This window comes from Mustela putorius, unplaced genomic scaffold (assembly GCF_011764305.1).
Source record: "Mustela putorius furo isolate JIRA1106 unplaced genomic scaffold, ASM1176430v1.1 tig00000271_pilon_pilon_pilon, whole genome shotgun sequence".
In the NCBI taxonomy this organism is placed as follows: Eukaryota; Metazoa; Chordata; class Mammalia; order Carnivora; family Mustelidae; genus Mustela; species Mustela putorius.
This window is the reverse complement of record NW_025421339.1, coordinates 53,702-68,798: the sequence shown is the minus strand read 5'-3', so window position 1 is coordinate 68,798 and position 15,097 is coordinate 53,702. Positions and strand designations below refer to the sequence as shown.

At 45.5% G+C, this 15,097-nt stretch overlaps 1 long non-coding RNA gene across 1 annotated transcript; it reads left to right on the top strand.

Moving 5' to 3' along the window:
* The first annotated feature begins 1,244 nt into the window (after window positions 1-1,244).
* On the top strand, window positions 1,245-12,389 carry LOC123391632. Its single transcript, XR_006606318.1, has 4 exons — window positions 1,245-1,700; window positions 5,741-5,796; window positions 9,825-9,869; window positions 11,554-12,389. It is a non-coding gene; the product is annotated as an uncharacterized LOC123391632 (long non-coding RNA).
* Window positions 12,390-15,097: the final 2,708 nt, after the last annotated feature.

Below are 15,097 nucleotides of genomic sequence, written 5' to 3'. Positions count from 1 at the left end.
TTATCAAATAAATGAGTACACACTTCTTATATGGGAAACAATATAAGGAATCGCATGAAAGTACAAGATGAATATAAGGTTAAAAAAAAAAAAAAGGCAAGTTTGCTTTTCCCAGGTAAGTCTCATTACTCTTACCTTATTTTTTAGTTTCTATTTTTTCAAAATCATTTCGTTTTCTGTGGTCTGCAAAAGCACTCTATAGGTAACCTGAGTCCTCTTGGGCCTTATGTATATTCGTCTAGTTAGGAGTATTGTATTCTCTGACTTGTTTTATTTTTTCCCTCCAAATCACTCTGCATTGGAGACCATTTGAAATGGGAATGAATCCCATCTTATTCTTTAAAAGAAAATCCAGCTGCTTATGGTTCTACCCTACATTATGCAAATAGCTCCCCTTGATTAGCATTTAAGCAGTTTTTACCTGGAATGTCCATAGTCAAATCCCTTGTTCATTTCTTCAAAAGCCCCTTCAAATCTTCCTTTGCCCTTTGAGGCGAATTGTTCCATTGCCCCTTGGAAAGGATCCATTCAGATTTCTTTAAGGACCTCATTCCATTTTCCATTCTGCTCTCTCTTCAGCCTGCCAAATATGGTCATTCCTTCCCTGCTTTCCTGTTGTCAGTGCTCTGATTCACCCACTGCTGTCTCAGACTGGTGCAGTAGACTCCCTAACAATCTTGCTGGTTCCACTCTTAGCCTCCCTTGAATCCATTCTGAACTCTGCTGTCAGGAAGAACTGAGATGAACATGTGATGTTGTTTCCCTGCTGTAATTACTGGAGGGTTTCCCCACTGCCTGGAGTTTGACCTTTAAGAGAGCATCCAAGCCCTTGCCTTTGCAGCCTTCCTTCCTCTTCATCGTTCACATAAAGGCTGCCCTTTAGCTCCAGGTGAATTCTTGCAAGCCCCAAATAGATTATTATCCAAAAACTTCAAGTCCATGAGCCTCCTCTTTGTGCTTTGAAAAAGGTACAAGTAAGAAAGATTTCATCCTCTTCTTCACCCGTTGGCGAAGGGAGGGATTCCAACCCTAAAGCTATGCAATGTCCGCATGCAACATAGCTGAGATCCACCGTGATCTGTTACCGACCTATCCTCATGGCCCAGGGAAGGAGGACACACACATCATGCAGGGCCATGGGGGACGTTGCACCTGGGAACAGAATGGACAAGGGCTGTGGGTGCAGACTATGTAGTACGAGGAGAGTGATGGTGAGCCCTACTTCCTGCAGGAGGGAATGACTGGCTTGCTGGATCATTCCACAGGCTGACAGGGAACTGGAACTTACTACTTGGGGAGGAACTGTACCTGGTACCTGTGCTTAGGAGGCCTTGTTGGCCAGAGGATCTGATCTGTGGGAGCAGAGTGGGAAGAGAACATGGAGTGAGGCCATTTGAGGCCATCTGAATCTTAATCAAACTCGGGCTTTCCATCACAGTGGACTCTGATATTTGGACATCCATTTCATCTGAGACCCTTAAGGCATAGGAAAGGTGCTTCTCCAGGACGTGAAGCTGTCATGGGAGCAGGAGGGAGACGTGGTCATCAAAACCAAAATGTAATATCTTCCATAGATGTTCATGCAGTTGATCCCAAGGAAATCCCTGGGTGGCCAAGGGGTAGAAGGAAGAGCTGAAGTCCTCCAGCACCATGGAATCTGGCAATGCACTGTGGACAGAAGCCTCCACCTCCACCTGCAGGTAGGATAAGCAGACTTTGGCTTCAGCCTGTAGCAAGTAGGCCTTGGTGACTCTATTAAGCTGGTGGGGGTGCCATGACCCAGAGAATAATTGACAGCTGGATAGGAAGCTCAGAGTCTGTGAGAGAATCTATTTCCAGGAGAGCCCAGTGCATGGCCAGCAACTGCTGCTTTCATGGTCTATAACCCAGGGCCAAGGAGGGCCGTTTCTTGCATTGGGATCCCATGGACAATTGACAGATAGCATGCGTGGTCCAGGGACTCCAGGAAGGAGAGAGGAGGCTGCTGAAGCCTTTTCTCCTGGGCAATAACAGGTGATTTTTTTTAAAAAAGATTTTTTTATTTATGTGGTTAAGGGAGAGCTCTGGCTGGAAGAGGGTGTGGAAGGGAGAGGGAGAAGCAGGCTCCCGACCAAGCAGGGAATCCCCCTGCCAGGCTTGATGTCAGGATCCTGAGATCAGGACCTGAAACTAAGGCAGATGCTTCACCAACTGAGCCACCCTGTCACCCTCAACAGGTCATTTTTACTTGCACATTTTTTTACTTGCCTTTTGGTGAGGGGAGACCCTCCTGCCTTCGTTGTGAGCTCATGGACAAGTAACAGCCTAAATGGGCTTCTGTAAAATTTACAAACAAGGAATATGTTGCCTCAGAACCCAAAAAGGACTGAAAGATGTTCGACTTATAAGTCCTCTTTTCTTTTTTAAAGATTTAATTTGTTAGTTGATAGAGCACGAGAGAGAGAGAGAGAATAGAAGGGGCTGGCAGGGGCAGAGGGAGAGGGAGAGGGAGAAGCACGCTTCCCGCTGATCAGGGAGCCTGATGCAGGGCTTTGCAGGACCCTGAGATCAGGACCTGAGCTGAAGGCAGACACTTAACTGACAGAGCCAGCCAGGAACCCCTGCATTTGTAGGTCCTTAACAAGTTTGCCAAATAAATTTCCTCACAGTAGGATGTCTTTTTTTTTTTAAGATTTTATTTATTTATTTGTCACAGAGAGAGTAGCGAGAGCAAGCTCAGGCACACAGAGTGGCAGGCAGAGGCAGAGGGAGAAGCAGGCTCCCCGCCAAGCAAGGAGCCCAACGTGGGACTCGATCCCAGGACGCTGGGATCATGACCTGAGCCAAAGGCAGCCGCTCAACCAACTGAGCAACCCAGGCGTCCCACAGTAGGATGTCTTAAATGTGATGTCACACCTATGGTCCTGGAGAAAGATGGGTGTAGTAAGTTCCTACCCACAAAGGTTGCCTATGATAGCAGAGTGGTTTGGATGCCCTTTGTATAACAAGGTATATCATGTGTCCTTCAAGGTTGAGGCACACATGCCTGTGAGGATGTTGAAATAGGCACTGATCAGAACATCTTGGCCAAATCTATCATAGCGAAGTATTCACCATCTTTAAATTGGTTGGGCTCCCTCATTTTTTTTTTTTTTTTTTTTAAAAAAAATATTTATTTATTTTGACAGAGAGAGATCAGAAATAGGCAGAGAGGAAGGGGGGGAGTGGGGGGAAGCAGGCTCCCCACTGAGCAGAGAGCCCAATGTGGGCCCGATCCCAGGACCCTGAGACCATGACCGGAGTTGAAGGCAGAGGCTTTAACCCACTGAGCCACCCAGGTGCCCCATCACTCATGGTTTTTTAAATGACCTTATTTCTTTATTTTAAAGAGAGAGCAAGAGAGAGAGAGATAGCAAAGGAGCGGGGGTAGGGGGTGGTGGTGGGAAGGGAAGGGCAGAGGCAGAGAAAATTCCAAGTGGACTCCACCCCGAGCATGTAGTTGGACATGGGACCCAATCCTATGACTCTGAGATCATGACCTGAGCCAAAAGCTTAACCTACTGAGCCCCCCAGGTGTCTCAGATGTTTTAAGGGGACTGGGGTTTATTTTAACCAGGTATGGTAAGACAGGCAGATACACAAGTAACTCTCAGAATGGAAGAAGTGTTTTTGGACTCACAGATCCCATGAAAGGAGGTGCTGGGAGGCAATGGAGGGCCGCCCCGGGAAGCACCAGGCTTGGTCAGGAGAAAGAGGAAGTGAAGGGACAATAGGGGGAAGACCCTTTATCATGGATTCCGTGGGAAGGGGCAGGGGAGTCTGGGTAAGCACGTTTAAGACTGCCTAGTTTGTGTCATCTCAGTGGGTTCTGGGACACAGTGGTGTCTGGAGTAGTCTGTCCTTACCCCTGGGGTGATCAGGGCAGGGCATAGTGGCCCAGAGTGTAAGAGTTTCTTACAAGAGATGGTTGGGGGTAAAGCCTCTGATTTGGTTGCTTTACCTGTGAAAGGTGTGCTGGCAGGCAAGCTGCTGACCATCTCTAGGAATTCAGTAAGCCTGCCAAGGACAGTCCCTCCAAAGTCACAAGGCCTGAGATGTCAAAGCATTAAATACAGAGGATAGAAAATATGGTTATTATATTTGCTATAAACAGTATTTGAGCCCTTGTAATAAGTCCATTAAGGTTAGGCAAGCAGTGCCTTCTAGCAACATTAAAGTTCACTCAGAACCTATGATGTAGAGGCACAAAAGCCAGTCGGCCTCCTTTTATTTTTGCCTATTAAATTATTTCAGTAAATTTTGGATTTCTTTTTCTTCAAAGATTTTATTTATTTATTGGAGAGAGAGAGAGCGCGTGCAAGTACGTGTGATAGAGCAGGCCTCAGGGGGAGTAGCAGGGAGAGGTAGAGGGAGAAGCAGAGTGACTCCTTGCCCAGCAGGGAGCTTGATATGCGGCTCTATCCCAGAATCCTGGAATCAAGACCCAAGCTAAAGTCATTGACTAACATGTGAGCCACCCAGGTGCCCCTGTAAATTTCGGATTGACAGTTGGGTCAAATTTTGAACCTATGTTGAATTAGTCAGGGCAGGTGGGGGGTGGGTTCTGCCTCCTGTATTCAGATTTCTCTCTTCCACTCCTCCTATGCTTGGGTCTGTTTCTTCCTGGAAGAAGAAACCCCTGTGGGGTGGGGGAATGTCTCATTACCCTGCTGCTCTTTCCCGGTTTTTTTTTCCAGAGTGTCCCAAATCAGCATCATCAGCCTTGGAGCTTCCGTTGTGGCAATGGTTGTATGGTTTCAAGTCTCCTGGTGTAAGTCAAGTGGGAATTGATCCCCTAACTGTACCACAGGGGTCCCCTGTGTGTTTCCCCCATAATACTGAGGATCAGGATCCTGTGCCAAACAGATTAGGCAATGGGGTGGTCAGTGGAAAGGCACAAGACCCACAGCCTAGTCATTGATGAAGTAAAACCATATTCTGATACAGCCCTACCTTCTCTCATTATAGACTGTTTCCCTTCCCCCCCTTCTGCCTTTGGCTCAGGTCATGATCTCAGAGTCCTGGGATGGAGCCCCACATTGGGCTCTCCCCTCAGCAGGGAGCCAGCTTCCTCCTCTCTATCTGCCTGCCTCTCTGCCTACTTGTAATCTCTGTCTGTCAGGTAAATAAATAAAATCTTCAAAAAAATATTTTTTTAAAAAAGAACAGAGCAGAACAAAGAACCCAGGAATAGTCCCCACAAATAAGCCCAACTGTGTTTTGAAAAGGGCACTAAAGCAACTCCAATGGGAGAAAGCTGGGTTTGTACTCTCTACAGCCTTCTAAAGCTTGTGGAAGTCAGAGAGGCAAAACTCAGAAATAGCAGCAGCAGAGACGAATGATGGTGGTGTGACCCAGGCCCTACCAGGTGGGAATGGGGAAGGAGAGAGATTGGGTGACCTGGCTTGTGTGGGCGGGATCCAAAGAGGTTTCCAGTGATGCTTTCCAAAGGCCTTAGGGAGCTGGGAGACTGTCTAATCAGAATGTGGGCACAGGCGCCAATGAGGGGGAGGATTGTTAGGATAGCTGACAGGGGGTGGGTCAACAAGATGCCTCTGCTGAGTGCGGGGCGACCAGCTCCCATTTTCCAGCCTTCTGTGAGGCTTGCTTCTTGCCTGGCATCTCCGGATCCCGCTTCCTTGCCCCAGTGGGTGCAGAACCTCCAGATCATGGCCACTGGCCTGAGGACGCTCTTTTTCACCTCCTGTACTTCCTCTTCAAGGTCGACGCAGAGGATGACAGATTGAGCGGCAACTGGGAAGATGCTTCTGTGCAGAGGTACCTGTGGGGCATGATGTCAGGACCCTGTGTCCTTGGGGGGCTGGGGCCTTGCTGGGAGGCAACCTGTGTCTCAGGAATACACTGGATTGACAAAAGGTATCTGTCAGCTCCTGTGCCCCTCGTTTCCCATCTGTGAGGAGCCCAGAGCAGGGCTTCATTTATGGAGCTGCTAATTATCTCAAGTGTGTTGTGAGAAAGGGGGAGTGGGAATGTGGCCTGAACCAGGCACATGGACATTCGGCCTTCTTGGGGCTAAGGTCCTTGTAAAAACCCAACGTGAAGCGAGTAAGTTGTAGTTTTGATGAGGGAGAAGTTTCGGTTCTCACTCTTGAATAGTTACATTCCACTAGGGGTTGTCAGGATCTCCACTGTGCACCTGAGATAGGGCCAAATAGGGGTGTGTGTGAGTGTGTGTGTGTGTGGGGGGGGGGAATGGCCTTTTGTATGGGTGGTGGGCCTTCAGTGACTGGAAAGCATGATCAGTAGGACTGACAGGATGTGTGAGGGACTCACCAACTGGTTGGAAAAGACAGGAAGGAAATAATGATCCGTGAAATTCATCATTACTATTTTGCATTGAGTGCTGAAAATATAGCGTGCGTTAGAGTTTATCCTTTACTGAGTAGTGTTTAAGCTGAGACCAGAAGGCTAAGAAATAAAAGGCGGATGTGGAAAGGTGTTCAGTGAGAGCAGGGAAGGATGTGTACTGTTACAGGAACTGAGAGAATGTCCTTGAATCTCGGGCCACGTGGGAACTGTAGGGTGGGGAAAACCAAGGTTTGGGGTGAGGACTTGGACTTTTTGTAGGTTCTTGGAGACTAATCATAGTGATTTAAAACATGATGCCCAGGCCCAAGCTGATCCTAGCTCTGCCTCTTATGAGCCGTGTTACTCTACCATTGTAGGTCTCAGTTTCCTGAAGGAAGAAATGGGGGTGATAATAATCCAACTTCATAGATGATTGTAAAGATGAAATGATATTTAACATTAATAAAACACTCAGAGCCATGTCTGACATGTAATAGGTGTCGGTGGTTGATTCAAGAAATAAATAGGGGCACCTGGGGACTCAGTGGGTTATAGCTCTGCCTTTGTCTCAGGTCATGATCCCAGGGTCCTGGGATCCAGCTTCACATTGGGCTCTCTGCCAACAAGAGTTTGGATCCCAGGACCCTGAGATCAGGACCTGAGCTGAAACCAAGAGTCGGATGCTTTGCCAAACTGAGCCACCCAGGCACCCTTACAGGGCCTGTTGCCTTAGGAAAATAAATTGCAAGGGTAAAGAAAGAGGAGGGAGAAAGTGAGGCCTGTTATTAAGAGAGGCTTGAGAGACTTGTTAACCAATTGCAAGGTATGGATCTTATCCTCACTCAGGATTTAACAAATACAGAGAGTCAAAATATTTATGACATAATCAGCTAAATTTCTTATTTTCCCCAAGATTTTACTTATTTAGCCAGAGATCACAAGTAGGCACGGGCAAGGTGGAGAGAGAGGAGGAAGCAGGTGCCCTGCTGTGCAGGGAGCCCGATGCGGGGCTCGATCCCAGGACCCTGGGATCATGACATGAGCCGAAGGCACAGGCTTTAACCCACTGAGCCACCCAGGCGCCCCAATCTGCTAAATTTGAACTGTGACTTGACATGTCATGATATTGCGAAATTATTTTGAAATGTTTAAAGAGTGAGTATAGTTTTGCGGGCATATATATGTGTGTGTCCATTTAGGGCAGTTTTGCTCCCTAGATGTTTTGCAAAGTCTAGGTCATATTCGGTGGTCATAAGCACAAGTGAGGATGAGGCTCTCTGCACCTCATGTATGGAGACCAGGGGTGCTGCTAAGCTTCGTAGTATACTCAGGACAGCGCCCTCAGCAAAGAGTGATGTGGCCCAAGATGTGGGTCATGCCAAGGTTGTGTAAGCCTGCTCTGGAGACAGGTGTTGACGTAGCCATGGGTTCAATGATAGGATGAAGATAGTTGTTTCAAAATGTTATGGGGGCTGTTGGGATGGGCTGTGAGCTGAGAATTATTTAAGATAGTGATGGGAGTTCCTTATACCATTCTCTGTATTTGGGTGTGTGTATATGTATCTATCTGTATGTTTATATCATGTGTGTGTGCAGTATGTGTGTATATTATATGCAATTGTATATTTCCATAACAAAAGCTCCCAAGCTTGCTAGGGATGATGTAGAGTCTGTATTCACGTGGCATCTGGTGCCAGCACGTGGGGAGGGTGGACAAGCTGAGACAGGATTTCGCAGGAGTGGCAGCAGTGGCGTCCTTAGCAGGCTTGGTCTGCAGTGGAATGTTGGTGGTGTCTGGCTGTCGAGCTTCCCTTTATCCCTGTTGTTTTTTTTCATTTATTTGTCTTGTTCTTTGGACTTCCTAATTGACTTCCAATAAATTCTTTTTCTGTTAAATTTAGTCAGAACCAGTTTCTGTGAAGCAAGAATTCTTACTTACACAAGAAAAGGGTGAAGCTGATGTATAGAGAAAAGGTGATCTGACAGACTGTGGGAGGAGAGAGAGGAATTAGGGGAAACAGATATATAAAAATATATGTCGTTTATATATCTAACAACTAAAATTTACAGAGGATAGATAGATAGATAGATAGATAGATAGATAGATGTAGATAGATTTATCTATATGCACATACATATGTATATAATATTTGAGAGAAAGAGAATCTCATGGTTTCTGTTTTTCTTGTTCTTAACTTCTATCCCTCTCAAGACCACAGTTTAATTCTTGTCCAGGGATATTATGAGATAGCCCCATTTTTTTAATATAAGAAACTCTCCTTTCTACTTCAATAAATGCAAGTGATCTTCTGTCACCTACAACCCACAGAAGCTCAGCATAGTTTAGATGGTGATGTGCTCACCTAACCACCTTGTTGCTATACTTGCTTTTGCTCACTGCTGTGCAGAGTTTCCACAAATGTCTGTTTCATGGGCACAGGATTGTCATTTGGCTCCAGACAAGGAATGAATGTGCTGTTCATGGCAGCAGAGGCACTCTGGTCTTCTTGGCCTTTCCAATAATCATTGTAAGTGGACACACTTATTGAGACTTCATTCTGTCAATTGTGCCTGTCTTTCATAAGTTTTGCCAGTAAGCCTCAGTCTCTCTGAACACCCCTGACTGTAGGGTCCTCAATCCTTGGGTTTGTGAGGCACAAGGAATGAATGAATCCAGCGGGGTCCCTTGAGAGACAGCCTGCCGGCCTCTCCTGGTGGGTCCTATACCGACAGACAAAGGCCATTGCAACTTCATTGAGGAAGGTGGCATATAATGTGAAAGAGTGTACAGGCAGGATAGCCTGGGTTTTCCGAGAACAGGCTTTGACTCAAATAGCCTTAGACTATCACCCTATTTCTACCCTGTGCTCCTGTGCTTCCTTAGACATGTTTTTTGACCTCTCTATCCTCGGTTTTCTCGTCTGTAAAATGGACTGTTTTATGGATTAAATGAAAAAAAATGTATACATATGTAAATTCACAGAGAAGATGGCCTATGGGGAACCATGTACAAATGGTATTTTTATTATTACTCAACTTTGTGGTTAATATTATCATAGGAAAGTTCTTCCGGTATAAAGAGCATGAAGCACGAGATGCTCCATTTGGCCCCTTCCAGGCCCTGTGGTTTCCATGATGCCATTTACTCATCAGCTTAGTGATCTCATGTGTGGGTGACCCCTTCTGGGCCAGCACATTAATTTTGCAGACTTGGTAGCTCCCAGGGGCCTGGTCTTGTGGGGAGGGTTTTTGTGTTGGAGCTGTTGGTTCCTGGCTACCTGGACTCTATCACCTTCTACCTGTGTGACACTCGGGACCTAATCACCGTGTGACAGGAAAGCAATTCGGGCTGTTCCTTAGGGTTGTTGATGATGATTAGATGGAATGATACATATAAAATGCCTGGAACATGTCAAGAAATGTTTGACCTCATTCCATTTTCTTACTTTTTTTTACTAGCTCCCAGAACAACCCACTTCTACCCATTTCTGTTTCAGAGAGGTGAGGTGATTCTGCGAAGGCCATAGTGTTAGGCGAATAAGGTGAGGAAAAGACATTGCAGGTGTCATGAAGAGCATGAGTAAAAAAACTGGGGAGTAAGAACCCGCTGTGAAGCTGCAGGTAACCGGGCGTGGCTGGAGAGCCAGATGTGGGCGAGGGAAGGGTGAGGGATGAGTTTAGGAAGGACTATGGATGTTGTGCTGAAAGACAGTGGGTCCCTGAGGGACTTTTAAGTTGGAGTGACCTCGTTTAATTTGCATTGTCAGAGCATTCCAGAGGAGAGGTTGGAGGAGGAGCCAGTAGAGACAGTGACTCCAGAGGAGGACGATCTTCTCTGAGGGATCATGGCAACCAGTGCAGAGGGTTTGAAGCAGGAGTGAAAGGATCTGGGTCCTTAAGAAGGCACAGCCCACTAGGGAAGAAGAGGCCTGCATGGGAGGGAAAATGATGTAGTACAGTGCCCAGCATGGATGCCAAGAGCATGCAGCCTGGAACTGCCGGTCAGAAAGGCCTATGGTGCCGGGTCCCATATTCACGGAGCAGTGCATTCAGATCAGATGGAATCAGAGCAATAGATTCTGCCAGTTCTGTTTTGGTCAGTAAAACTCAGGATTTAGCTTCTTAAAGTCCTGCTTTGTTAGGACTGCTCTCTCTTCTCAAGGGGTATATGTGTGTATTGGAATAAGGGACCAACGTCCTAGTTACAGAATCAGGAGAGAAACCTTATTTTTGTCTGTGAGATTCTACCTGCCTCCAGCCCTCAAATGAGAGTGCAGCAGTTTTTGTCATCAGGCAGATGTGATTCCAAGTTCACACCCTGCCACGTCACTGTATGACCTTGAGAAGAAAACCTCATTTCTGGGTCCTCGGTTTTCTTATATAGACAGTGGGAGTTATTATGCTGTCTTCTTCCTAGAGTTGCTGTAAAGATGATATACTGCATGTGTGTTTGTTATCTCAGAACATAGCGTGAAGTGCAAAATGGACATTAAGCATTGTTTCTTGCCTTGTCATTCGTGGCCTTGTGCCCAGGTCAGATAGTTTGGGTTCCCATCCTGACATCAAGTTGTGAGAGCCATTTTGTTTCTATACAGATTTCAGTGACTACAAGAGAGTCTGAATACATGACCAATCAGACTTGATTTGTCCTCAGTGGTCCAGAGCCTCTGATTTCCAGGAATGGTTCAAGGATCCCCCTGGGGGCATAGCCCACGTGGAGCTCACTCAGAAGCTTTCTGGGACTTGGTGATCCTTCTCACTGTGATAATGGCACAGCTGAATTTCCCAGAAGGGATCGTTAATCACAGCAGCCACTGATCCCACAAAGGACAGAGCTGAGCTCTTTGCCAGGCATCTAGGACAAATAGGATTCTGGCTTATGATTCTTGGTTTCAGTCCACCAAGGAGAGGAGGAGAAGCAGACTCCCCCTTTCCATGGAGTAGGTCATGGTTAGATATATACCATGGATTAGCTTTCAACTTCCCTTACCTCTAAACTCAGCCCTTGCTTCCTTCTACCCTGTCTACCCCCAAAATCAGAACAAATGCTGACCTGCTGGGATATATGATGGGGCTGAGAAGGAGGAATGCCAAAAAGTAGAGAAAGGATATATCCTATATGTTCTTGCATATTCACTATAGGTCCACTCCAGGTTTTTGAACCTGTGATGAATAAGAAAAAGAAATAATAAATGGAACTTCATGAGTCTATGCTTTTCTTCACAGCATCCTTCTTTTCAAATAAAATCCAGAAGCCATAAGCAACCATGCCAAAGTATCTGTGTCACTCAAGTGTAGAGCCCGTCTCCTGCAGTGAAACATGCAGATCAAACGTGAATGCTTTTCTGTTGCTGTCTAAAGCTGCTTCCACCAGGATGGCACTGAAGAACTCATTGCTTTGAGGAAAGGACAAACATGGAAAAATTAGTCCTCAATTTCAGTTCACAAAAGTGAAACTGAAGATCTCTTGCACGCAGAATAGAACCAGGACGTATAGACTCTGCTGAAGAATTGATGATCTTGAGTATATCATTGACATTGGCCCCAGTTTTTTTGTCTGTAAAATGGGGAGATGAAGTTAGATCAAGTGTCCCAGTAGGTATAGTCTTGGCTCTTGGCATTCTGGGTTGGATAATTCTCATTGTGGAAGCTGTTCTGTGCATCGCAGAATGTCTAGAAGTACCCCTGGCCTCGACTCAGTAGACGTCAATAGGATTTCCCTTACGTGACCAATGGTGTCTCTAGACGTTGCCAGATATCCTTTGGACATAAAATCACCCTGGTTGAGAACCACTGAATTATATATGTTAGATGATAAGCTATTTAAAATTTTCCAAGCTGGAGTGAGAGTCGGGGCTCTGCTATCTCCTGGTACCTAGCCCTGTGTGTGGCATGGTGGCAAGCATTCAGTACAAGCTGAACGAGTGAGATGAAAGAGACAGCTCCTTCCAGTTCTAGATCAGTTCTTTGGCAGCAAGAGAATCACTAGATGGTGATGATCTTATCACCCATGTGACTGCCTCTATTTGGGTACTGTTTAACGTTCCTGGATAGAAGTAGACTAAAAAAATACCACCCGGTGCTATGAAACAAATAGGTCTGTCTGGCAGTTTAGCAACAAATAGTGACTATAATTATCAAGGAGGGTCCACTCAATTTCGACAGCAATCTTAGATCGTGTCCCCTGAAAGTTAACTCTGAATTTTATGAATATGACAAAAAATTTAGTTGAGAAAAATGAGTCCAGATCTTGGAATATCATGATCTGAACCAAAGTCAGACACTTATCCTGGTGAGCCACCCAGGTGCCCTCAGTCTGTTTTTTAAAATGGGATTTTACTGGAATACTGCCATACTCAATCATTAACAGATTGTTTAGGGCTTCTTTGATAACACCAATGGCAAAGTGGAATCCTTGGGACAGAGAATCTTTAGCAAGTAAAGTCCAAAGTATTGACCATGTGGTCCCCTTATAAAGAAGCTTACTGGCCCCTGTTGTAGATCACAAGTTTTCTCAGGGATGCCCTGTTGTACAGAAGGAAATGTGATTATATTTAATGAGCCTGTGTTAGGTTGTGCCATATTAAATTGTCATCTTTGTAGGTCAAAATGGTGAGATATTGGCACTTAGGTATATGGTCCACATAATGTAACTTTCCAAGCATAGATACTAGGAGTACAGTCTGTGCCCTTAAGGACACGCACATAGGTACACACATGCACACATGCTACTGCTGTCAGTGAATGTAGGAATCATTATACTAGAGGCACAAAAACTCAGTATTTCAGGAGCACAGAGTAGCGTGTGCACGGTTCTTACCAGTAAGGGTGAGGGAAAGGGACTAGAAGCTTGAGAGGCCTCCAGAGAAGTGGCTGTGTTTCTGGCTGCTGTGCATTTGAGCTGCACTTCATGGCACCTGTAGGATTTGTATCGGGTCAAAAGAAGCGTTTTCTACAGGGGTGGGGGTGGGATTGACATTGAGCTATAAGAAACATGCTGCATTCTTTCGTTCAAGCACAATTGCAGTTCATCCTGGAAAACAGTTGCTTAGAATTAGAAGACACCTGGATGATCATTCTTTAATATAAAATTTTTCTGTACCAATATCAGAAATGAAAAGAGAGTTATCACTACAGAGGCAACTGGGTGGCTCAGTGGGTTGAAGCCTCTGCCTTCGGCTCGGGTCATGATCCCAGGGTCCTGGGATTGAGCCCTGCATTGGACTCTCTGCTCAGCGGGGAGCCTGCTTTCTCCTCTCTCTCTCACCCTGCCTCTCTGCCTACTTGTGATCTCTGCCTGTCAAATAAATAAATAAAAAATTTTAAAAAAGTGTTATCACTACATATCTTACACTTAAAAAAGTTAGCGTTGCCTAGGTGGCTCAGTTGATTAAGTGTTTGCCTCAGCAGTTTTGGCTTAGGTCATGGTCTCAGGGTCATGGAATCGGGCCCCACGTTGGGCTCTGTGCTCAGGAAGGAACCTGCTCGAGATTCTCTCTCTCCCTCTACGCCTGTACCAATTTCTCATAATTTCTCTCTAACATACATAAATCAATCTTATTTAAAAAAAAAATAACAAGACAATACTATGAGCAGTTTAATGTCAACAGATTCAACAATGTAGACGAAATGGAAAGATGCCTTGAAAAATATACCTTAGTGGTGCCCGCGTGGCCCAGTGGGTTAATCCTCTGCCTTCAGCTTTGGTCATGATTTCAGGGTCCTGGGATTGTGCCCAGATTGGGCTCCCTGCTTCCCCCTCCGCTGCCTGCCTGTCGACTTGTGATCTCTCTCTCTCTCTGTATCAAATAAGAAAAATCTTTAAAAATATATATAACACCACAAAACAAAACAAAATCTGAATGATTCAATATCTATTTTAATAATTGAAATAATTATTAACAACTTTACCAAAAATAAAGTCCTAGATCCAAGTAGTTTTACTGGCAAATCCTATCAAACATTTATAGAAAAAATAACACCAAAATTACAAAAACCCTTTCAGACAGTAAAGGAGCAAGTAACACTGGGTGTTATGAGGTTTTAAGCCTTTGCCAATGTGAAAAGTGAAATCACTTTAATCTTATTTGTCCTTTCATTACTAATAAGATTGGATATTTTCTTAAAGATTTTTGTTTGTTTTTTCAGAGAGAGACAGTGAGAGCGGGAACACAAGCAGGGGCAGTGGGAAAGGGAGAATCAGGCTTCCCACTGAGCAAGGAGCCTGATATGGGGTGTGATCTAGCCATGACCTGAGCCAAACGGAGATGCTTAACAACTGAACCACCCAGGGGCTCCAAAGTGTTTCCTTTTTAAAAGGAAATGTATTTATTTGAGAGAGAGAGAGATACCACAAGTAGGCAGAGGGGCTGGCAGAGAGAGAGCAGGGGTAGCAGGCTCCCTGTTGAGCAAAGAGCCTGATGTGGGTCTCCATCCCAGGACTCTGAGATCATGACCCAAGCTGAAGGCAGAGGCTTAACCCACTGAGCCACCCATGTGCCCCAGATTGAAGTTTTTTGTATATTTGCTGTCCTTTTCCCATTTTAAAATCTTTGAGAGAGGGAGAGAGAACAAGGGAGAGAGAACCCGCGTTTGGAGGGGAAGGCAGAGGAAGAGAAAGAGTCAGAGAAGAGAGAATCTCAAGCAGGTTCCCCACTGCATGGGGAGCCTGGCACTGACATGGGGCTCAGTCTGACAACTTAAAGTTCATGGCCTGAGCCAAAATCCATCAAGAGTTGGACCCCTAACTGAGTGAGAATGAGCAGAGTGT